At 41.9% G+C, this 26,319-nt stretch overlaps 1 protein-coding gene across 20 annotated transcripts in view; it reads right to left on the reverse strand.

Moving 5' to 3' along the window:
- Positions 1 to 26,319, reverse strand: part of TMEM164 (transmembrane protein 164) — a 182,587-nt gene that overhangs the window by 136,654 nt on the left and 19,614 nt on the right. For 2 of the 20 annotated variants that reach the window (XM_042242063.2, XM_042242061.2), the window contains exon 2: positions 20,715 to 20,786. The exons of 17 other annotated variants lie outside the window; for them this stretch is intronic. The gene's annotated coding sequence lies outside the window, so the exon portion shown is untranslated. Of the gene's footprint in view, positions 1 to 54; positions 20,787 to 26,319 lie in introns of all 20 variants that reach the window. One more of the 20 variants, XM_060408069.1, reaches the window with a different exon arrangement.

Raw genomic sequence — 26,319 nt, forward strand, 5'->3', positions numbered from 1 at the left:
AGAGAAACAATGTTAATTTGCTTGGCCCTGCCCCAACTTGCTCAGCCTCCTTACCTCTCCTGATGGTTGGTTTCCATTTCTGGAACTCTGCGCTGCTGTGGCAGAGAAGAGAGGCCAAGGTGGGGCGGTCTTCTCTGACTCACATTAACGTTTTCCTCTATTACATGAATAATCAAGAGTTGACTGGAAAGAGGAATAAACGAAAGGCAAATATTCTACTGAGAGGTTAAATAGGATAAAGAAGGCCCCCTGTTGGTTGAGAGATGTGAGGTGATAAATGAACAGTCAGAATCCCTGCCTTTTTTCATTTTCACTGTTTGCCAGGAACACAGATTTAAAACCCATAACGTCAGCACTGAGCCTGAAAGAAATAATCAGGTATCTGTTTTTTTCCACTGTTCCTCATAATACCCAGAAGAGTCTTCAGCAGTTCCTGTTAACCCTAAAAGCCTGAATGTTAATCAACTGTTGTTGATTCAGCCCCAAATTTACAATTGTGGACCTAGATCTGGTCTATTTTATTGTGGTAAGAACATTTAACATGAGATCTATTCCCCTAACAAATTTTAAATGTACAATAGAGTATTGTCAATTATAGCACAATGTCATACAGCAGAGCTCTAGAACTTGTTCATCTTGTATAACTGAACCTTTATGCTAACTGATTAGCAATCTCCCAGGCCCTGGTAACCCTTCCCTCCCAGCTTCTAGTAACCATCATTCTACTCTGATTCTATGAAGTCGACTAGTCAAATACCTCATGTAAGTGGAATCATGCAGTATTTATCCTTCTTTGACTGGCTTACTCAAGGTTCACCCATATATCATGGCATATGACAGGATTTCCTCCTTCTTAAGACTGAATAGTTCCACTGTGCATTTTTATATTTTCTTTATCCATTCATCCATCATTGCATGGCATTTGGGTCGTTTCTATATCTTGGCTACTCTGAATAGTGCTTTAAGAACACTGGTTGGCTAGGTATCTTTTCAAAAGCCTGATTTCAGTTCTTTCAGCTAAATACTCAGAAGTGGTAAGTAATTGCTGGTTCATATGGTAGTTCTATTTCTGAGGAATCTCCATACTGTTTTCCATAGGAGTGCACCATTTTGCATTCCTATCAACAGTGTACAAGTGTTCCAATTTCTCTACATCTTCACTAACACTTATATATACTTTTCTCGCTATATTATCAAGACATGGAAAGGCAAGTGTTGGTCTGACCATTTTTACTGAAAGAAAACAGTCCTACTCAAGTTGACTCAACAAAAAGAGAGGTTTATGGTAAGAAAACAGGTATTCCATGAGAATCTGTGTGGGATAATGCTTGGCCTTAGGGGATCTGGAAGGCGGTTCTAGGTCCAAGGTGGTTACGAGGAACAGCCACCCTGTCTCTCAGGGCATCTCTCCTCCTCTTACTGTTTCCTCATGGCTTCTCTCTCCTCATAGCACCAGCTTGGACTTGGCCTGACATGCCTGCTCCCCTCCCTGTCATTTTTTGGCTCCTGTCCCAGCTGCTGCTGCTGCTGCTAAGTCGCTTCAGTTGTGCCCGACTCTGTGCGACCTTAGAGACGGCAGCCCACCAGGCTCCACCGCCCCTGGGATTCTTCAGGCAAGAACACTGGAGTGGGTTGCCATTTCATTCTCCAATGCATGAAAGTGAAAAGTGAAAGTAAAGTCACTCAGTCGTGTCCGACTCATAGCGACCTCATGGACTGCAGCCCACCAGGCTCCTCCGCCCATGGGATTTTCCAGGCAAGAGTACTGGAGTGGGGTGCCATTGCCTTCTCTGGTCCCAGCTGCAAACTGTCTTATTTAGTCTCTCAGCTTCCCAATTCTAATTTCCTAGGAGAGGAAACTGAATGGCCCAGCTCATCTTATCAAGCTCATATTGCGCCCCAGGTGACCCACTGGCTGTTTGGGGGACAGGTGGCCACTCCCAGTCCAGTCAGCCTAAGGCAGGGAGGCAAAGTCTCTGGCACAGTTCATGGCTACCGCCCCCTCCCATCCCAGCACAGCGGGCAGGAGTGGTTTGCCTTTGAAGGTGATATGGATCCAAAAGCACAGTAAAATATATATGCCCAAGTCTGAAGCTTTGCATGTAATTTGAAAGTCAATAATATGTCCATTCATGAGCTTCCAAGACCCATATTTTAACCTTCATAATTAAGAAAAAAGATAGCATCTGACCTCAACATAGGCTTTAGCCCTCAGCTGCCTACTAAACTGACCTTTTTAAACTGATAAAAAGAATCCAAGTGCGTTTTAAAGAGGAAAAACTTTAGTACTTTAATTAGGCTTCCCTGGTGGCTCAGATGGTAAAGAGCCACTTGCAATGCAGGAGACTCAGGGTTCAATCCCTGAGTAGGGAAGATCCCCTGGAGAAGGAAATGGCAAACCATTCCAGTATTCTTGCCTGGAAAATCCCATGGATGGTGGAGTCTGGAGGGCTATAGTCCATGGGTTGCAAAGAGTTGGACATGACTGAGCAACTAACAAAAAAATAAATAAATAAAAGGCAAAAACACTGTGCTGTCAGCTCCCTGAGATAGACAGGAAAGGAGAAGAAAGTATTAGACAAATCCTGATAAATGGATACCACTGGCCTTTAGCCCATCTCTCTTGATAGTCCTTCAGTCAGCTTGCTTTACACCATATGAGCATCTTATCTTCCTCCAAGTTTCTCCAAGTAGCATGTGAGGTCAGCGTTCAGTGTTAAGTAGAACAAGCGAGCAGCATCACAAACCGACAGATGGCAATTGAGAGCTTATCACTCTGGGATTATTTAATTCCCACACTGGAGAGTAAAGCATTCTGACAGCCACTTCATAATGGCTGTCAGACACTTTAACCACTTTCAGGCTAAACCTTCCCCTCCATAACCTTATTTCCTCCCATCAATTCCCAGATGCAAAAAAAAAAAAAAAAATCATAAATGCCACGCCTGCTAAAGTCAATAGCTTTGCTAGTGACAAGTGCCTAGACCAAGGACAACACAAAAACACTGACAACCATGGAGAATAAGAGACCCAACAGGTCAGAACAACAAAAAATCTGATGGTGGCCATTTGTAAAATGAGCAAGAGATGATGAGAAATTAAAAGGTTGCCTTGCTTTGAAAACAGGTTTCTCAAATTCAGACTACATCCTACTGGAGTTGAAGAGATTTCAAATGGGGTTTCAAAGATCAGAGCTGCAAAATCCTAAAGACTTGTGAAAGATTTTGATATTTAGTCTTATCTCACAATTATCCCTGAGCAGCTTAGTTTATTGAAGAGTTCTCCTGGAACTCTTAGTAACATTAATTGAGTTGCATCTTATCACTCTGGGTAAGTTGTGGTAGCTCTGGAGGAGGGAGCAGGCAGAAACACACTCTGTTTCTGGTACCCAAGAGCAGTTATCTTTTCGTCTCATGAGTCACCTATTATCCCATGAGTCACCTATTATCCCTTCTTCAAAATAGCCCTTCAGTCAGAAAACCAAATATCGAATACTAACCCATATGTATGCGGAATCTAGAAAAATGTTATAGATGGCCTTACATGCAAAACAGAAATAGAGACACAGACACAGAGAACAAAAGTATGGATAACAAGGGGAAAGAGGGATTGAGAGATTGGGATTGACATATACTCTATTGATACTATGTGTAAAATAGACAACGATGGGGACATATGAGTAGGACAGGGAAACTCTACTTAATGTACTGTGGTGACATAAAAGGGAGGCAAGTCCAAAGGGAAGCAGATACAGGGAGCGGATATATGTATATGCTGGAGAAGGAAATGGCAATCCACTGCAGTATTCTTGCCTGGGAAATCCCATGGACAGAGGAGCCTGTCGGGCTACAGTACTCGTGATCGCAGAAGAGTCAGACACGACTTAGCGACTAAAGGACAAACATACGTATACATATGGCTGATTCATTTTGCTATGCAGTAGAAGCTAACACAGCAGTGTAAAGCAACTATACTGCAATGCAAACTAATTAAAAAGAAAATTAGCCCTTCAAAATCCCTTATGCTTCTTTCTCATCATAGATATTATACAGCAATTAAAAGGATGAAGTCACGCTACATGCACTGGCATCTAATTCTACTGCCCAGTGAGGACAGTTTCAGATTGTAAGGAATCAACCCAGTTTTGTTTAAAAAAAAAAAAAAAGATAAAAGATCTGAAAGATTAAATACAAGCCGTCAATGATTATCTCTGGTAGATAGGATTATGGAGGATTTTCACTTTCTTTTTTGCCATTTTTCTTACAAAACATGGGCCTGTTTTTCTGTTTGGGGCTTTTTTTTTTTTTTCAATCAGGGAAAAGATATTTTTAACCCTCTGCAGTTCATTGGTAGGTAGTACCAACATGACATTGGTATGCATCTCCAATTTGTAGGTTCTGGAGTGGCTGGAAGGGAAAGAGTACCACAGAAGGGTCTCTTTTACAAGAAAGCCATTCACTCTGTTTATGAAGTCAGCACTCAGTATGTACATCCCATGAATGTGACAGAAGGCAGTGTACACAGAGGTCAAACACAGTGGCTCTGGAGTCCAGGTTCAAGTCTCAGGCTACTCCAAACTTGTTTAAAGCTTCCTCCTCTGTTGACTGATGATTCTGTACCAAACACTTGGAACATGTCAAGCATATGATGTGCTCAGCAAATAGTAGCTATTCTGAAAGAGTTGTAATTGAAAATCATTTTCATTTAATTTCAGTTATAATGTCTCCAATTTGATTTAAAATACTTTCAGCATGGACACTATAATATGTGTGTTTATTAGTTTTCTACACTGTAGGATAGTTAATTAACATTTAGTGCTATGCTAGAAACCCAGTACCACTAGCTAGCAAGAGTTGATTCTGTGCATCTTTCCCTGTTAGTTTAGTGAGGGCAGATTGGTAACTTGAAAAGGACCATGCAAATTGGCAAATGCTATAAATCAGGATTTTAAGTGTTTAACCAGTACCTCACTGTTAACATCTGAAAAACCCTGAGATTACAGTTTCAAGGGGTGATTAACTACAATTCACAGCTATTTTGAAGAAGGGATAATGGGTGGCATATGGGACAACAAGGTTGATAACTGCTGTTGGGTACCAGAAACAGCTATTCTGTCCGCTCTCTCCTCCAGAGCTACCATAACTTCAGTTCAGTTCAGTCGCTCAGTCGTGTCCGACTCTTTGCGACCCCATGAATCACAGCACGCCAGGCCTCCCTGTCTATCACCAACTCCCGGAGTTCACTCAGACTCACGTCCATTGAGGCGGTGATGCCATCCAGCCATCTCATCCTTGGTCGTCCCCTTCTCCTCCTGCCCCCAATCCCTCCCAGCATCAGAGTCTTCCTATGAGTCAACTCTTCGCATGAGGTGGCCAAAGGACTGGAGTTTCAGCTTTAGCATCATTCCTTCCAAAGAAATCCCAGGGCTGGTCTCCTTCAGAATGGACTGGTTGGATCTCCTTGCAGTCCAAGGGACTCTCAAGAGTCTTCTCCAACACCACAGTTCAAAAGCATCAATTCTTCGGCACTCAGCTTTCTTCACAGTCCAACTCTCACATCCATACATGACCACTGGAAAAACCATAGCCTTGACTAGACAGGCCTTTGTTGGCAAAGTAATGTCTCTGCTTTTGAATATACTATCTTGGTTGGTGATAACTTTTCTTCCAAGGAGTAAGCGTCTTTTAATTTCATGGCTGCAGTCACCATCTGCAGTGATTTTGGAGCCCAAAAAAATAAAGTCTGACACTGTTTCCACTGTTTCCCCATCTATTTCCCATGACTTACCTGGAGTGCAAATCAATGAATGTTGTTCAGTTCGAAACTGAGATCTTTAATTAAAACCCACAATCAAGAACTCAGCAAGGAAAAGACAAACTATCCAGTTTTTAAAAGTAGGCAAAGAACTTGAACAGGTATTTCTCCAAAGACATTAAATGGCCAATGAGCACATTATTGGTTATTAGGGAAATACAACACAAAACCACAATGAGATACCACTTCACACCTACTAGGATGGCCATAATTTTTAAATTATAAAATAAGTGATAGCAAGAAGATGGAAAAATTGGGACCTTGGTACATCACTGGTAGGAATGCAAAATAGTTCAGCTGCTGTTGAACAGAGTTCTACAGTTCCTCAAAAAGCTAAACATAGAATAACCATGTGACCCAGCAATTTCACTCCTAGGTACATACCCCAAAGAATTTTAAAGAAGAGACTAAACAGATACTTGCAAGTCAATGTTCATTACAGCATTATTCACAATAGTCAAAGGGAAATAATCCACGTATCCACAGACAGATGAATAAACAAAATGTGGTATATCCATAAAACAGAGTATCATTCAACCTTAAAAAGGAATAACACATTACATTATGCATGACCCTTAAAAACATTGTGCAAAGTGAAATAAGCCAGACACAAAAGGACAAACATTATATGACTCCACTTATATGAGGTAGCAAGACAGGCATGTTCACAGAGACAGATAATAGAACAGTGGTTCCCAGGGGCTGGGGGAGGGGAAAATAGGAACTTACTGTTTAATGCTTAATGGTAAGGAGTTTATATTTGAAACGATGAAAAAGTTTTGCAAATAGTGGCGATGGTGGCAGAACTTGTGAACATAATTAGTGCCACTGAACTATGCACTTCAAAATGGTTACAATGGCAAATTTCATTATATATATATATATTTACCACAATATAAAAATACTGTAATATATCAAAAATCATTAATTGTACACTTTAAGTGGGTGAACAGTATGGTACATAAATGATATCTCAATAAAGCTTTCTTTAATCCCTCAAGCAAGTCATAGGGAAATTGGGAAGGGGGTGATGAAGGCATTCTCTACCTTGCTTATGGCATATACTGGTCAAAACTTGCAAAACCCTATCCTAAAAAGGGTGAATTTTACTGTATATAAACTATACCTTAATGTTTTTTAATGGATAAAAAGCTATACTCAAATGCTTCTATGAAATCCTTCAAATGGTTTGTTAATTAGAGCAATGGACATTAGAAACATATTTCACTGGAACTTCTTGGTGCTCAAGATGAGTGGACCAGTTAGAAATATTTAGGCACTCCCACCCTTGCAAACCGTGAACGTTAGAGTTGGCCAGCCCAATGACCTTCACCTCTTGGGAATGACACAGTAGGTTCAGGAGTCCCAACAAATCTTATGTACAGACATTTAATGGAGGTTTTGAATGTGCCCTTTAGAAAAGTAAGGTGAATCCTATAGCTAGAATACTGTTACATCTATCTCCAGGGAAACTTTCTCACAAGACAGTGGTTGGCAACAGGAGATGGAATGTCTCTGGGCATACAGATCAGGCTGTCTGACTATTTTCTGCCTGATGATTAATAAATGTTTGTGTGGTAGAATTTGATCTGAATTGCTTTCACTGTAATATCCTGGTTATAGGGAGAGAACCTTATAGCCCTCACCTACCTCTAACTGTTGAAAATCAGTGATACTCACCAAAACAGAATCAAGTAACTGGACAATCAAATTGGTTTATTAGGTATCAATTTGCAACAAATATTTTGGGGACTTCTGTACAATCAGGGGTGTGTCTGATTTTGATAGTTTCCTTCGAGTAAAATCAAAACTGAAGAAATAAAAACATCAACTTTCCCATTCAGGGTACATGGCTAACAGGGATGAAGGAATAGAAGCTGTTCATGTTTATTACTTATTTACAAGGTAATCCATTCTGAAAGAGATGGGAATACAGACCACCTGACCTGCCTCTTGAGAAACCTATATGCAGGTCAGGAAGCAACAGTTAGAACTGAACATGGAACAATAGACTGGTTCCAAATAGGAAAAGGAATATGTCAAGGCTATATATTGTCACCCTGCTTATTTAACTTCTATGCAGAGTACATCATGAGAAACGCTGGGCTGGAGGAAGCACAAGCTGGAATCAAGATTGCCGGGAGAAATATCAATAACCTCAGATATGCAGATGACACCACCCTTATGGCAGAAAGTGAAGAGGAACTAAAAGCCTCTTGATGAAAGTGAAAGAGGAGAGTGAAAAAGTTGGCTTAAAGCTCAACATTCAGAAAACAAAGATCATGGCATCTGGTCCCATCACTTCATGGGAAATAGATAGGGAAACAGTGGAAATAGTAGCTGACTTTATTTTTCTGGACTCCAAAATCACTGCAGATGGTGACCGCAGCCATGAAATTAAAAGACGCTTACTTCTTGGGAGGAAAGTTATGACCAACCTAGACAGCATATTAAAAAACAGAGACATCACTTTGTCAACAAAGGTCCATTTGTCTAGTCAAGGCTATGGTTTTTCCAGTGGTCATGTATGGATGTGAGAAAGCTGAGCGCTGAAGAATTGATGCTTTTGAACTGTGGTGTTGGAGAAGACTCTTGAGAGTCCCTTGGACTGCAAGGAGATCCAACCAATCCATCCTAAAGGAGATCAGTCCTGGGTGTTCATTGGAAGGACTGATGTTGAAGCTGAAACTCTAATACTTTAGCCACCTGATGTGGAGAGCTGACTCATTTGAAAAGACTCTGATGCTGGGAAAAATTGAGGGCAGGAGAAGGGGACGACAGAGGATGACATGGCTAGATGGCATCACTGACTTGATGGACGTGAGTCTGAGTGAACTCCGGGAGTTGGTGATGGGCAGGGAGGCCTTGGGGTGCTGAGGTTCATGGGGTCACAAAGAGTCAGACATGACTGAGCGACTGAACTGAATCCTACATTTTTTAAAGTACAATTGACTTACAATATTATGCTAGTTTCAACTGACAATATAGCGATCCAGTATTTTGATACATCACAAAATGATCAGCAGGATAAGTCTAGCTACCATCTGTCATACAAGGTAATACTATTAAATAAATTTTGTTTCATGGAAGGATTTCCCATTTAATCTGCTGCTCACCTAGGTATTTTATCCCAAGGGTCAAACTTTACCATATGGATCCAAGAAGAAGAAAAAAAAGAAAAGGATGACATTTAGCAGTAGCAAAGATCAGTTTGGGGGCACATCAGAGGCAATGTGGTTATGAGCCCAAGCAGTAGGTAACTTCAGAGGAGTGTGGAGGGAGGTTCAGTGAAACAAGAGAAAGCAAAAACCACCAGAAGGAAGTGAAGGCTTTTTTCTGTTCTTTCTCTCTCTTTTTTTATTATATTACCCTGTATTGTGTCATCATGAAGTAACTGTACACAACTCCTTACAATACAGATAAAGGCTGTGGGAACTCACATTCTGACAGAACTAACAGAGTTGCAGTTACAGCTCTGAGGTCTTAAATCGCTAGGGACCTAGATCAAGGGAGACCATGACATGGTTCCATTTCCCTGAGTATTTTATAAAGGGGACATGCCTCGTCATTTCACTTAAAGGAGGTTGATCTTGAGAACAATGACAGCCAATTATTAAGCCCATGTGCCAAAGTCAGGACAGGGTTATAAAAATATAAGCAATGTAATAAGGAACACAGTGGGGGCAGTAAGGAGCAGATAGAAGGAAGAAATGTTCAGCCTAATTGAAAAGTTGGGCAGGGAGAAAGCAATGAGACTAAAAATCTCCTAATGAAGAAAATGAGAAAGTTTTCACTGGTCCTTCAAGGAAGTGGACCAGTGGGAACAGAATGGATGGGCTGTCAGGCTGTCTTGGAAGGTTCAAGAAGCAATCAAGACACACCTTTCAAAGCACCAGGCCCACAAAGGGCACTCACTAGTGGTGACCAAACAGCTGGTCTTCCCTCACATAGGTGGCCTCTCCCACCTCCCAACTCCAAGCCTTCGAAGCTGGTGTGGATCTGAGCCACAGGAAGACACACAAGAACTGGAAGCTAATGCAAAAATAAATCATTTGTGTTCTCTGATGGGGCTCGGTTTTGATGGAGTTGGTGAATCACTACTGCCCAGCTCTATCCAATAAAGGAACAACCAATAACTCCCTACCCCTGCCAGTAGTTTGCGTGCCCCTGGAGGAGACAACCTTGCGACACCACTCTCTCGTCATTCTTCTTCTCGTGAATTGCTAATGGCTCCCTGTTACTGACCATATCAAGTCCACCTGTCTCCTCTGGATAGTCCAGCTTGCTGTACTCTGCCTCTGCTTGGCCTCTGCTCAACCATCTCCCTCCTTGCCCAGCGAAGAGTTCCCACTAGAAGCACTTTCCATTTGGAACCAAACTCACAGCTTCTTCACTCACCACAGTTCTACCAGGATCTGGGCTGCCTTCCCAAAATTCCAAGCGGCCGCCATGTCAAGATTACTGTAGATTATTATAAATACTGAGCTTTTCTTAGCCATATGAAAAAAGGGGACTGTACCTTTCAATATTCTGTATGATCCTGCACTGTCCAGTATGGTAGCCACTACTACCCATGGCTATTTATGGCTATTTCCAACTATTTAAAATGAAATAAAATGAAAAAATATCAGTTCCTCGCTTGCAGTAACTACATGTCACTATCCCCACATGGCTAGGGGCTACTGCACTGGAGAGTACAAATATAAAACATTTCCATCAAAATACAAACTTCTATTGGCTAGTGGAGTACTACACTATACACACAAGAAAGAGATAGCCTAACGTGTGCTAAAATTGTCATTTACCACCTCTTGGAAACCTTGAGGAACCACGTTTAATAAAAAGGAATGCACAGGACTCAGGGATACAGCTCATCTCAAGTAACGAGGAAAGCATTCTTATCACTGATCCCAAAGAGCTCTGCAATCACAGGTAATTACCATACTGCATTTTTGTTAGCTTGTTCTTGTAGGGGGGAGGGTAGTCACTGAAGTCACAAGCAGCAGACCTCAGGAACCCTTCAACAAAGCATTGATAGACTAGTCAGACCTCTGTATACTAAGCTCCTTGGCAGGTTCTGGGAGCCAAAGGGAGAGCATGACCCAGTCCCTGCCCTGGGAAGAAGTCCATACACAGAGAACTACCGAAGGAGGCTGAAAGGAATAAAGGCTGTAAGAGAAGGACCTCGGGGCAGAGAGATCAAATGAATGGGAGGAAGAAGAGAGGACTGCACGGACAGGGAGATGACTTCAGATCTGGATCAAGCTATAGAGGATGAGTAGAATTTTGAAAAGGAGGTTGGAGGATGAAAGGGGATAACTGCATAAGCAAAGGGGGAAGGAGTGCCCAGGGTGTATTTATGGCTGAGTGAGACAAGGAAGAAATATGACAGCTAATAAACAATTCTTTGAAAATTTCCCCAAGCACTCTAATAATCAAAGAATACATTAAGATGCCATTTTCACAAAGATTTTGCTTTAGTGAAAATCTGTTGGCAAGGATGAGATGGAACAGGCTTTCTTCGACGCTGCTGGTGGGAATTAAATGGGTACTACGATTTTGAAAAGCCATATTAAGCTCCTTAAAAACATTCCTTCCCCTTGACCTGATAATTCCATCTCAAGGAAAATGACCTACACAAAATAATCTAAATTATAGAGATTAATGCACAAAGCAGTTTTTTTTTGCAGTCATTTATAACAGAAAATAACAGGAAATGATTAGGTAAACTTTAATCACCTTATAGAATGGAGTACTATATAGCTGTTAAGAATTACACCTATGACAAATTTTAAATGACATGCAAAATGTTTGTGAGAATGTTATGTGAAAAACAAAATCAGGGTATAAGTTTGGTACAGTACAATACATAGTCACAACCATATAAATCAATATGAATAGAAAAAAGAAAATAAAGCAAAAATATTAACATTCTGGTAAGAAGATTGCGGGTGATTTTTATTCACCATACCAGGACTCACCAAACTATGACCCACACACCACATCTGACCCACAAATTGATTTCTATATGAAGTTTTACTGGAACACAAACACATGTTCATTTCTATACTGTCACTGTCCATGGCTGATTCTGTGCTAAAAGAGCAGATCTGAGTAGTAGGGACAAAGACAAAATAGTACCTACTATCTGGCCCTTACATAAAAATGTTGCCAACCCTTGTGTCTTTCAAATTTTCCATAGTAAGTAGGTATTAATTTGCAATGGGCTTCCCTTGTGACTCAGCTGGTAAAGAATCCACGTGCAATGTGGGAGACCTGGGTTGAATCCCTGGCTTGGGAAGATCCCCTGGAGAAGGGAAAGGCTACCTACTCCAGTTTCCTGGCCTGGAGAATCCCATGGACTATACAGTCTATGGGTCACAAAGAGTTGGACATGACTGAGCAACTTTCACTTTCATCACTTTGCAATAGTTTTCTAAAAGATGTACTGCCACTTCCCTGGTGGCTCAGATGGTAAAGCACCTGTCTGCAGTGCAGGAGACCAGGGTTCAATCCCTGGGTTGGAAAGATCCCCTGGAGAAGGAAATGGCTACCCACTCCAGTATTCTTCCCCAGAGAATCCCATGGACAGAGGAGCCTGGTGGTCTACAGTCCATGGTATTGCAAAGAGTCAGACACAACTGAATGACTACCACACACACACACACACACACACGAACAAGCTAACAACCTCAGATTTTATTCTGCAAGTAACTGGGGGCTCTAGAAGCTTATGAAGAAGATAGGACATGATCTGACATGATCACTAGATCACCTAAGAAGATGGAATTTAAACTGAATGCCAGGCAAAGTCTGTGATTCATCAGTGGCTGTGATTCTGGGCCACTCCCCATTTAAAGGGGAAGATTAACTTAAGATGTGGCTTGTTGTTTCCAAACTTCCTCTTGTGAATTCAGTTCAGTTCAGCTCAGTCACTCAGTTGTGTCCAACTCTGTACAACCCCATGGACTACAGCACACCAGGCTTCCCTGTCCATCACCAAATCCCAGAGCTTACTCGAACCCATGTCCATCAAGTCAGTGATGTCATCCAACCATCTCATCCTCTGTTGTCCCCTTCTCCCTCCGCCTTTAATCTTTCCCAGCATCAGGGTCTTTCTAAATGAGTCAGTTCTTCGCATCAGGTAGCCAAAGTTTCAGTTTCAGCTTCAGTTCTTCCAATGAATCTTCAGGACTGATTTCCTTTAGGATGGACTGGTTGGTTCTCCTTGCAGTCCAAGGGACTCTCAAGAGTCTTCTCCAACACCACAGTTCAAAAGCATCAATTCTTTGGCACTCAGCTTTCTTTATAGTCCAACTCACAACCATACATGACCACTGGAAAAACCATAGCCTTGACTAGACGGACCTTTCTTGGCAAAGTAATGCCTCTGCTTTTTAACATGCTGTCTAGGCTGGACATAGATTTTCTTCCAAGGAGCAAGCATCTTTTAATTTCATGGCTGCAGTCACCATCTGCAGTGATTTTGGAGTCCAAGAAAATAAAGTGTCTCACTGTTTCCATTGTTTCCCCATCTAATTGCTATGAAGTGATAGAACCGGATGCCACAATCTTAGCTTTCTAAATGTTGAGTTTTAAGCCATCTTTTTCAATCTCCTCTTTCACTTTCATCAAGAGGTTCTTTCCTTCTTCTTTGCTTTCTGCCATGAGGGTGGTGTCATCTGCATATCTGAGGTTATTGATATTTCTCCCAGCAATCTTGATTCCAGCTTGTGCTTCTTCCAGCCCAGCCATTTCTCATGATGTACTCTGCATATAAGTTAAATAAGCAGGGTGACAATATACAGCCTTGACGTACTCCTTTCATGATTTGGAACCAGTCTATTGTTCCATGTCCAGTTCTAACTGTTGATTCTTGATCTGCATACAGATTTCTCAGGAGGCAGGTAAGGTGGTCTGGTATTCCCATCGCTTTCAGAATTTTCCAGTTTGCTGTCATCCACACAGTCAAAGGCTTTGACGTAGTCAATAAAGCAGATATTTTTCTGGAACTCTTGCTTTTTTGATGATCCAATGAATGTTGGCAATTTGATCTCTGGTTACTCTGCCTTTTCTAAATCCAGCTTGAACATCTGCAAGTTCACAGTTCACATACTGTTGAACCCTGGCCTGGAGAATTTTGAGCATTACTTTGCTAGCATGTGGGATGAGTAAACCTCCTCTGAGGAAACCCTATGAAATGGTCTCCTCCCTGTAATAATGACCAATCAAATTTGCTCCTCCAAAGGAAAGGGGAGGCCATATGCACATCTGTGACTTCTGCCTGGAGAGACAGTTTAAAAGTTCAGGGTGGTAATCCTCTATTGGTGAAGTTAGTCCTCATCTTCCAAACTTCTTCCTGTCTCCTACTTTTCATTTATATTCTAGAAGGGTACAGGGAGATGATATTGGGTAAAGGGCAGGGACGGGCAGGAAAAGGCATAAAAGTAAACAAAAACTTTTAGACACTTCTGTCTCAAGGGCCCTTAAGGAGTCACTAGATCTACCTACCCTTAGAATATGGTCAAGGCCCTAAATCCTATCTCCAAGGAATATGGTCCTTCTGGTTTTTTCCTTAGAAAGAAGAAAGATGGTTTGTCAGAGAAAGCCTCGTGTCCACAGGTTTTCTGCAGGTTCTCTAAGCCCTCACCATCTGCCTCAGGCCTGCTTCCCCAGGCGCACTGCAGGAACCAGTTCATACAAACCACTGTTTACTCATTCTCTCAGGAATGAACACAGCGAAAGGATGGAAATGGTCTGAAGACAAGTTTCGTTTCAAATAAACAGACTACCAATCATAAAAAAAGATTAATCATCTACAGAATAAGAAACTTCAGACTACCATAATTTCAGGTCTGGAGGCAATAAAAACATAGTAAACAGGTCTCTGGGTTTTGGCTGTTTTTTCTTTCCTTTTAAACACACGATATTTGGGGGCATTTCAGCAAACGAAAGCTGGGAATTTCATTTGGAGCACTTTATAAAACAGAATGATTTGCATGTAACTCTGGTAGCTGTTTTTTAGAAGTTGATTTATGTTGTATTTTATTGGTTCACAGGAGATATTGGAAACAGAATGCACTGAGGTGCTCAATTATTTAACAGATCGTACTTAACATTTTATATTTTAACATATACCCAGTGCCAACAATTGTTCTCACGAGCTTTCTAAACCATTAAGCTGCACTCCTCTCCTTCTTCTAAATCAAATATAAGTAATTTGTTGTCATAGCAATGCTTCTTCCCACTCCAAAATAGTTCAATACAGGCTTTGTTTCTGCAGACAACTATCTGTCTCCCCAAAATTGGTCATTATCTGCCATCTTCTTGACAAATGTCTTATTAAATTTTGCTGCCTGGCTTCTACAGTCATCAGGAGACTGTATTTCTGTGGCACTTTCTAGCACATGTACAGGAAAGGGCTTATAAAAGCCCTGTGGAACTGCCTGGAAGCATATCACAGCTAAGTCGCTGAGTGACAGCCAATCTCCCCAGTCATGATGACATCGATCCTTTGCATTATTACCCAGCTTAACAGTTTATAGAGTGCTGCCACTCACTCCACTGTACTTAAGGCAGTACTGGGTAATGCTTTCTTATATGCTTCTTCATTTCCCTGCACTGAGTGGGCTATTGAACAGGGCATATCAGTAGTAAGCTACACTTGTTCTGACCTTTATCCTCTAAGGCTAAGTTCTGCTTCTCTAGCCTATTGATGAGGTATATATTAAGCAGCTGAGGGCAATTAAATAAGCTTTGGAATTGCAAATAGATGGAACATCTGAGACACAGGAAATCATTTGGCCAGTTGCTTGTGCAATGGCTCACTGACAGATATTAACTGTTCAGATAAACACACAAGACCATCCCCCCAGAGTCAGCAACAACATTCATGCTAATCTCATATTTGTAGAGCTTGTTAGTTAACAAAGCAGTTTTGCAAAAATGGTCTTACTTCGACTGTACCGCTTGTCTATCCATCCCCCTAACAAATGTAAACACAGCTGGATTAGGATATGAGTACCTAAAATCTTATTCCCTGCCTTACAGTTTACCGTTTTAAAATAACAATGAACAATTGGTATTTTCAAGCAGCCATAATCTGTAGAAGCCAAAACCACCCTCCCCCACCACCATAACCATTAGGTTTGAATTTCTTTCACATCAAAATAAAAACAAATCAGAAGGAAAAGAATCAAGAGGGTGAGGAGAAGAGATTCTTTGACATCAGCCACAGTCTTTAAAAGGAAAAGAATAGGGTTGAGGAGATGGATTTCCAGGAAATTTCCCTTTTCTTTATACATTCCTGTACTTTTAAGGTTTTTTTTTTTTGTTTATCTATGACCATATGTTACTTCTATAATCAAAAGATAATGAAAGTGGGTCCTAACTGGCTCACCTGCTCCTCCTTCTTTACAATTCTCTGAGAGGGAAGGAGGCACTAGTGAAGAGGACCAGCTCATAGTGCTTATTTCAGAAATACAATCAGAACCAGGGGCTGCCCTAACAGAGCCTGAAAATGAGATTTCACAGAACTACACAGGCTCAAGAGCTGAAGCTGAAAAGCTCTATTCCCACCCAAATGTGACCAGATGTAATTTGTCTCTCTGTATGACTTCCAGCTTCATGTGGTCTGATTCTATTTGAGAATCTAATAAAAGGTGTAGTTGTTGCCATCATTTCTGTTGCTTGGTCCTCCTGAGTGCTTGTCTCCTACAGACTTGATTTTCTTTCTGCAGAGTGAGCAGGAGCTGATTAATTATTTAGAATCCCTATGCAACTATTATCTCAATTTCTGTACACCTCACCCCTGTCAGGTGGAAGGGGAATGAGCACTACCCACATAATTACATCCACTGAAACTAAAAGGCAGAGAGGTAACTCAATTTGAGCCATATCCCACAGAAAATGCTAGGCAATAAGAAGCAGAGTGCCTAAGGGTCTGAAACCTGTCTGACCAACCAATAGTAATGTCTATACGGCCCAAGAGAAATAAAGCTCTCTTTCCCAACCTCTTGCCCAACCCAAGACTGTATTTCAAAACAGCTTTCAAAACTGTTTTAATGATGACAAAAAGCCTCTGGCTCTTGAGGATATGAGGGTGTTAATTTTGTTTGGCAAAGTCAAATTGCTTCAAGAATTTAATTCTATGCCTGGGAAGGTGCAATTTGGATTTTAAATGTGTTTCTTCCCTGGAACTCAAAATCCAATTTACCCAGCCCCCCTAGAAGGATGCTTTTGCTTTCACCAAGTCACCCTTACTAATCTACCTACAGGCAAAGTTGTGCCTGTCTTGAACACCTATCTTGAGCAGTTCATTAATGGACCTAACAAAGAAAGGGGAAAAGTAACTTACTACCCCTAATAACATAGCAGCAAAATGCATAAAGTAAAAGTTGACAGAACTGAAAGAACTAGACTGGCCCACCCTTGCGGTGGTAAATTTTAACTATCCCAACAACTGATAAGAGAAAGCCAATGAAAAACTGGGTAAGGGGTGTCAAACAGGAGCAACATTAACAAGGTTGATCTAGTGGACACCAGCCTCATGCTGGGCCACAGAGCATCAAATTTCAAAGAATCAGACCACACAGACCACATCCTCTGATCACAATGTTTCTAAGTTAGAAATCAATAACAAAATAACTTAGAAAATGTTTAGCAACGTTAAAAAAAAAACATCCTAAATACCCCATGGGTTAAGAAATCACCATGGAAATTATAAACTAACAACAAGTTCCAAGTATCCTTGGAACTAACAACAAATAAAATACTGCATACCAAAGTCTGTGGGATCCAGCTAAAGCAGCACGTGGCTCAAAATGATTAGCCTTCAATACTTTTAGTCAAATAAAGTCTGAAAATAAATGAGTTAATAAGCATCCAACTTAAGTTAGAAAAAGAACAAGGGATAAAACTGAAAACATTTTAAACTGGTTTACAGAACAATTTTTTAACTAGCAGAAATAAGACTCATACTAGAAAGAGGATTAATAAAGCCCAAATTGCTTCCTAGAAAAGATAACAAAACTTACAAATCTCTGGTGAGGTTGATTTTTTAAAATAAGTAATACTATCAATGAAAAGGGAGCTGCCTTTTTCATATCTGCAGTTTCTATAGTTAAGAGGCTATTAACCATTTTAAACCTCTAAGTATGAGCATTTAGACAAAATGGTCACATTCTTGGAAAAACAAATTACTAACACTAATTAAAGAAGAAATAGAATACTTGAAAATTTCTACCATCATGAAAGAAATTGAAGCAGTAGTCCAAAATCCTTTCACAGAAGACACCAAAGCCCTGATAGTTTTACTGGCAAGTTCTAGCAAGTACTCAAGAAACAAATAACTCTCATCTTCTGCAAACTATTCCAGAGTTCAGAAAATGAGGAAGCATTACCCAGCTCATTTTATGAAGCTAGTAATAAAAACCAAAACTTTACAGTGACAGGACGAGAAAGGAACCACAGCCAGACTCATTTCTGAACAGTTGTAAAAACACCAAATCTAATTCTAGCAAATCATATCCAGGAACAAGAAAGATAATGCATCGTGATCAAGGTCATTTCATTTCATTTCAAAGCTGGTTTAGTATTAGAAAATCAACATGATTTACCACATTGAAAGATTAAAGACCAAAAGTAATATGATCACCTTAACAGATGAATAAGTCTTTGATAAGAAGCAACATCCATTTACGACTAACAAGAAACAACTTAGCAAACTCAGAATAGATGTGAACTTCTATAGTCCAATAAAAGATATCACCAAAAATTTTACAGCTTAACACCTGGTTAACAGATGGTAAAGAAACTGCCTGCAATGCAGGAGACCCAGGTTCAATGCCTGGGTTGGGAAGATCCCCCTGGAGAAGGGAATGGCTACCCACTCCAGTATTCTTGCCTGGAGAACCTCATGGACAGAGCAGCCTGGCAGGCTACAGTCCATGGGGCCACAAAGAATCTCACACGCCTGAGTGACTTACACTTTCACTACCACACTTCATGGTGAAACACTTCAGTGTTTCCATGGTGCTAGAACCTGCCTGCCAACAAAGGTAACCATAAGAGACCTGGGTTTGACCCCTGGGTTGGGAAGATCCCCTGGAGGAGGGCACAGCAACCCACTCCAGTATTCTTGCCTGGGAAATCCCATGGACACAGGAGCCTGGCAGGCTACGGTCCATAGAGTTGCAAAGAGTCTGACACGACTGAAGAGACTTAGCACACACGCACACCCTTTAAGCCAGGGAAAAAGACACGGGTATCTATTATTGCCACTTCTGTTAAACACTGTATTAGAGGTCTCAACCAGAATGGTAAGGCAAGAAAATGGTATTAAAGATAAAATGAGTCCAAAGGAAGAGACAAAGGTTTCACTCATTGTAGATTATGATAAAAAATGAACAAAAATCAACTGTATTTCTGGACATCAGCAAATAACAATTACAATGTGTAATTTAAAAAGGAAAAAAAAAAAAAGACCAGAGACTTTACAGGAGAGCTGACCCTGAGTTTGGTGTCAGACTACCTAGTTTCTAAAACCAGCTTCACCACCAGCTGGCTAGCAATTTAGCTGTTTTGTGCCCTACCTTTTAAATTCTTGTGAAGATTAAAAGAGTTAATAGGCAAAAAGCATTTAGACCAGTGCCTGATTCCAATGTATTCTTTTTAATGGCTGAGTAATACTCCATTGTGTGTATGTACCACGGCTTTCTTATCCATTCGTCTGCTGATGGTTCTAATGAGGTGGATGAAACTGGAGCCTATTATACAGAGTGAAGTAAGCCAGAAAGAAAAACACCAATACAGTATACTAACACATATATACGGAATTTAGAAAGATGGTAATGATAACCCTGTATGTGAGACAGCAAAAGAGACACAGATGTATAGAACAGTCTTTTGGACTCTGTGGGAGAGGGAGAGGGTGGGATGACTTGGGAGAATGACACTGAAACATGTAAATTATCATATGTGAAACGAATCACCAGACCAGGTTTGATGCATGATACAGGGTGCTCAGGGCTGGTGCACTGGGATGACCCAGAGGGATAGGATGCGGAGGGAGGTGGGAGGGGGGTTCAGGATGAGGAACTTATGTACACCCGTGGCGGATTCATGTCAATGCATGGCAAAACCACTACAATATTATAAAGTAAAAATAATAAGAATAATAATAAATAAAATAAGGCAAAGAACAGGCATAAAGGAAAAAAAATAGACTTGTACCTGGAACAAAGTAAAAGCTGAATAAATGCTAATTGTTATTATCACTGTGAAGAAATAGTTAATAGGCCTATTATCAAGAGCCCTGAGGTTCAAATTACTGGACTGACATCTCATGGGTAAAAAAGCCAGGGAGCCACCTGTCATAGTAGCCAATGAAACTCAGCCATGTTGTCCCTTAGGCTTGGCACCGAACTCCCACACCAAACATACAGCTCATTACTCATACACCCTGCTGTCTGCAGTGCAATTAGCAAAAGCACACACCTTTTCTCTGGAGATTTCCACCCCATCTTCCCAACTCTTTTAACTGACAGCTAAAGTCAACAAATTCAAGCTTTCTGTGAGGATAAGATCCAGAGTTCTTGACGGTTCTTGACGGTTCCTCTTCATCATCAAAAGACAAGGCAAACCTCAGCCCCTTAGGGCAGACTAATGCCAGGAGAGTTTCTGGAGGTATTCAAAGAAAGGCTGTTATTTGTTACTGCCTCCATTTCTTGGGGGAAAGGGGATAGACCGTAACTAATATTTCTTTGAGCACCTACTATGTTCCATGCACTTTTCTCAGGGCTTCACCAATATTAACTCATTTAAATTCTTTCTGTAATCTAATGAGACAGATAGAATTCTTAGCACCATTCTACAAATGAGACAGTGATCAGGTGACTTACTTAAAGCACAGAGCTCAGGAGTGACAGAAATTAGCTTCAAATCCAGATCTGTCTGCAAAGCCCTGCACCAAGCTAGAAGAGAAAGAAATAAAGGGGGGAAGTGGGTACTGTGTGTATGAAGCAATGCATGTCATTTCTTCTTCTGTGAGACCAGAAGGCACAACTCCAGTGGGGACGCACACGACCATCAAGTGAATAGAAGACTGAAAAATCAGCAAACCAGCAGGGTTTCCAAGTTAGTGTTCATGATGTAACCAGGTAAAATGCTGCTGCCATTTCGTGGCATGACTGAGCACTATTTTTTTTTAAAACCCACAGAAATACTGCCCCTATGCGGCCTCATTTCACCCTCTCCTTCTCTGAAAACCAAGATAGTCATGACCGGGACACACACTCCTGTGAGTGTACACACACCCAGGTGATCATGAATAAGGTAAAATCGGGCAGGAGCTGAAGAACAGGATGTGCATGCCACTTGGGTTTCGATGTCTCCTGATTTTTATTTAACTCCTTCTACACAGCAGCACTGCCAGGCTAACTGACTTCATGGCGCACAAGCGATGAATACCCCCAGCTGCTTTGATCTGAGACTGGTGAGCAAAGACTAACATGTGTGCTGCACTGACTATGTGCCAAGCCCCACTGGCATCATAAACCACCCATCAGGGCTTCCCCTTCCCTGTCCCCAAGTAAATGATTTTGTTCCCCCTAATGGCAGTACCTAACCTGAATGGCAGAAGAGATAACAAGAGCTTGGCTTTGGGGGCAGCCCCTCACAGCCCTTCCTGATGCAAGCTGACTGCTACATGTAATCATCCAAGGTTCGAGAATATCCACATCCAAACACCCCAACAGTAACACAGAAATATTTTTGAAGATCCAAGCTACCCTTCTAACTGCAGGACCACATAGGTTTTATAGGTTATTAACTTTAAATGTTCTTGAATACAAGATGATTTTTGATGACAAAACAGATAAAGGAAAGGTCAGTTACACAAGACCTAGTTATGGGTCAACCTGCTCTTAAACTCTGAAGGGAAATAAAAGTTGCACATACAACCTGCTGTTCAGATTGCTTCCTTTCTAAAAACCACCATCACCCCAAACCATCTTACAAAACAGAACACACATTTTAATCATTCTAACCCAGAGCAATAAAATATGAGTGCCCCCTATTTAAGTGCCCTGTTACCCTTTCAGTTTTTATTTGATCTTCAGAAAATACTTTTAGCACCACAAGTCTTGAAATTAAATAACTGCCACTTTAACAAAGCTGATTAAATTTTGAGGTGGGTAAGAAGCTACCTGAAAAGAAACTATTTCTTTATAAACTCCCGAGGAAAATCAGAACCCGTGTGTAACTGCCTAAGCATGGTAAAGCCATTTGAGGTTAACTGACCCATCCAGGAAGCTCCTGAACGCACTATGAGATTCTCCCCACCTTTACACTTCTGATGCATTTTGTCCATCATCCAGTTCCTTGACTTTTCCATTCTGCCAGGAAGTGAGAAACGAACCAAAGTGTCATCAAATGCACGAGTTGGGAGGGATCTTAGATATCATCTGGTCCAACCTTCATTCACAGATGTGGAAAGTGAATCCCAGAGAAGGGAAGTAACCTATCTGACTTTGCAGTGTTGGTGACTGGCAAGTCTCCCAATACAGTCCACCCCACAGTAGAACAGAATTCTGCTACACGGGACTCTTCTCTTCTAATTCTTTAAATAGGCTTACCGAAAGTTGGCAGACTATTCTTCGTCCATAGGAAAAATATAATTGGTAATCTCTTTGTATTCTTGCCTGGAGAATCCCACGGACAAAGGAGTCTGGTGGGCTACAGTCCATGGGGGCAAAGAGTCAGACATGACTGAGTGACATACACACAAAATCTCTTTGAATGACAAGCTCCACTAGCCTAACAGTTAACACCACCAGTCTCGAAGTCAGCCAAACCTATATGTCTGTACCAGTTTGACCACTTTGTAGCTATGTGGCCTTGGGCATGATACTTAAACCTCTCTGAAGGTTACTGTCTTCATCTGTAAGATGGGAATGCCAATCATAGCACTGATCACACAGGGCATTCAATACATATTAGTTGTGACTATTATTGGGGCTTCCTAGGTGCTATTAGTGGTAAAGAACCCTTCTGCCAATGCAGGAGATGCAAGAGACATGGGTTCTATCCCTGCATCAGGAAGATCCTCTGGAGAAGGAAATGGAAACCCACTCCAGTATTCTTGCCTGGAGAATCCCATGGACAGGGGAGCCTGGTGGGCTACAGTCCATGGGGTGGCAAAGAGTCAGACATGACTGAAGCAACTTAGCAGGCATGCACGTGACTATTACCACAATCTGGCACAGTGGAAGGCAGAGCTGTTAGCTCTCTAAACCTTGTCTGTGTGGGGAAGGGGCCCAGGGAAGAGCAGCCCAGAATCTCTACCTGGAATTACACCTGACTCTTCAGAGAAAGCCCCAGATTTGGAACTGAATTTGGGGCTTGGGAACTGGTAGGGAACAGGGCTAGAAGAAACAGCCTGGTGCTGGCACCACTAGGAACCCATTGCCACTGTACTAATTCTCAGGCCTGCACAGAACACCAGGCCACCTCCTTCCTCTAAGGTAAGACACAACAGTTTAACAAAAAAAGGACTGAGGCAGAAAAGTGATAAACCTACTAAGCCTGGGAAGCCCATTAGAAACAGCAGTTTTGAAAAGTGCCCTAATTAGACACAGAGGGGTTAGAGTCAGTGGCTGTTTCAGTAAAGGCAAAATTCCCCATCTTTAGGCCTCTCCCTGCTGCTATTTAGTCGCTCAGTTGGGTCCAACTCTTTGTGACCCCACAGACTGCAGTCTGTCAGGCTCCTCTGTCCACACGATTTTCTAGGCAAGAATACTGAAGTGGGTTGCCATTTCCTTCTCCAGGAGATCTTCCCGACCAAGGGAACAAACTCGGGTCTCCTGCGTTGGCAGGCAGATTCTTTACCATTGAGCCACCTGGGAAGCCCCTTAGGCCTCTTGGACCTGAGCTATAATTCCAGTGGTAACCAGTGCTGACCCTCCCTAGGCAAGCTTTTAAAAAAGACTAAAATGCAAACACTCTTCCCTCAGCTATAAGGTAGTGAGAGCATACAGCACAAACTAGAATTCTTGTTAAAGTTTTAACGCAGGCCATTAGGTTCACTTGCCCTTCAGCTGATCAACAGAATGTGCACTAAGACCTCAGAGGGAGGCAGCCCGACGCTCCGGCCCTGGTTTTGCCATCCCCAAGTGGGCTGACCTTGGGCAAGTCGTTTCCTGTGCTGGGCTTCTTTTCCCCACTGCAAAATGAAGGGTTTGAACTAGAGGAACTTCAAAGGCCCTCTGACCTCTAGCATTCTCCTGTTGTAAGTTCTCCACATCAAAATGCAGTAATTAGACTATAAACGAGCCTTGATAATAAGCTCCCTAGGGAGCAGAAACCGTATCTGATGTTTCCTGTGTATCTCACAGTCCTGAGTATGATGCACGGCTCAGAGTCACTACACACGACATGCTGAGGGATGCGGATTCCCACACGGTGCTTAGAGTATCAGACACTTCACACGTGCCAGGTGGTTCGCAAGCCTCTCCCACCAGACTTCCTGAGCATGTCAGGTTTTACCATTCGTGGGTTTTTAAAAGCAGCGTTGCACAGGGAAACAAAGCTCCTTGTCACTTCACGTGACAATAATTGAATAGCCAAGTGCCAGGTACCCTTATGAGGGGCCCTGCAAGCACAACTATTGCTCTTGAGGAACTCCTGAATTTTACCTCATAGAGCTTATCAGATCTCCCCAACAGGCGAGCAAGAAGCTGGCAAACAACGGGATGCACGTTTTACAAGTAATGTACCCACAGGCTTTGGGAATACACAATACACGAAATAGGTGTATTAAAATAGTGTTAAATACACACAACACACAGAAGCTTCAGAGGGCCAGTTTAGGCTCAGAACACATGTAATCCAGTCTTCTCCACTAGTGGTTTCTAATCCTAGTTGCATATTAGAATCACTTGAGGAACCTGAAAAAATGCTCATGTATAGGGCCCCAGTCCAGACAATTAGATAAGAATGGGATGGGGAAGACAGGTACTGGGATTTTAAAATGTTTCCTTAAGACTGTAGGAGCAGGCACGGGTGAGGACTCCTGGCCTCCACCTTCTCCATCTCCAACTCTAGTCCCAAACTTAGTGACAGGTCCAGCAGGTAACGCGGAGGCCTGCAAAGTCACAGAAATTCCATTTCGCTCACTCACCTGACTATTCTCTGAGCCATTAAGATAACTTTGCCACTGCCAAAACGTTTTTGGCCACCAGAATTTAAACAATGAGGGGCTTTCTTAATCCTCAGTCAGAGAAGGCAATTAAGTAGTCCAGCCTCTATCCCAGTCACTGTATGGAAGGCTTACTTGGCCTGAGATCTCATCCTTTTGGGGGAAGCTTCTCTACTCCTCAAACTGTAATTTGGCTTTTCTCAAATGTGCTACTCTTTGCCTCATCTGGGTGTTTCCTTATAGCTAAGAGTATTCGCTCCATCTGCAGCTAGGCCCCCAACCAGTCTCTCCCCCAACCCCATCCTCTCTTGCCCTCCTCATATATACACATGGCCACTTTGCTTTGCTCTTTTAATTCATTCTCAATCAGCCTCTGCCTGTCTCTAGGCCACCTTGCCCCTCTTCTACTTAATCCCTTTCAGCTGAAAACCCTGGCCATGAGGTCACTGCCTCATTCTAGCAGCCCTGTCTCGCTGTACCCCCTGTCTCACCCCCACAAGCCATAGAGGCAGCAAAGGCTCTGTGAGCACAGTCTCTCACCCACATGGTGTCTTCTCAGCTGCCAGATCCTCTCTCGTGAGTTGGCTTCCTTCATCCAATGACTCTCTTCTACTGAAATTGCTTTCCCAGGCTGCCTTTTTTTTTTTTTCTTTTACAAAAATATTTATTCTCAATTACTCAAGAAATTTGTACTTAGACCAAATTCCAACAGTGCAGAAATGTGTTAAGTACAAAGTGAGGGTGTCCCCCCTCTCCCTAATGACTCAGGATTCAACACTACCGAGTACACATTCTTCCAGACTTTCACGAGGTGCTTATACATGGGTTCGTATCACACATACTGTTGTTTCTTTTTAACAAAATATTGTTACCATCTTTCAAAGGGAATACAGAGATCAGCCTCCCTTTTAAAAGCTGTACAATATTCCACTGGTGGGAGGTGCCATTCTGCCACTGGTGGGCTGTTTCCTAATCTTCTCTGATGCCATAACAACCCTGCACACAACTCTTCACACACGAACATTTCTAGGGCAACTATTTAGAAGTAGGTGGGCCGCTGGCCACCAGACCAGCCTGTACTCACCAATTCCAAGTGCCTTTTCTCAAGCCTTCCTTGGTCTCAACCTCTTTGCCTCACGTGACATAGAGGACCTGCTTCCTGAACTTTCTTCCTGCCCTGGGCATCCTTCTGTGTCTGCTTCACTGAGTCTTTTCTTCTGCCCACAAAAGCAGGCATTTCACAGAATCCTCCTCTTCTTTCTCTGGTTTTGCATGATGGTTGCGTCTTCTCCCCTGCCATCTTCTCTAAG

This window comes from Ovis aries, chromosome X, assembly GCF_016772045.2.
Source record: "Ovis aries strain OAR_USU_Benz2616 breed Rambouillet chromosome X, ARS-UI_Ramb_v3.0, whole genome shotgun sequence".
NCBI classification, from domain to species: domain Eukaryota; kingdom Metazoa; phylum Chordata; class Mammalia; order Artiodactyla; family Bovidae; genus Ovis; species Ovis aries.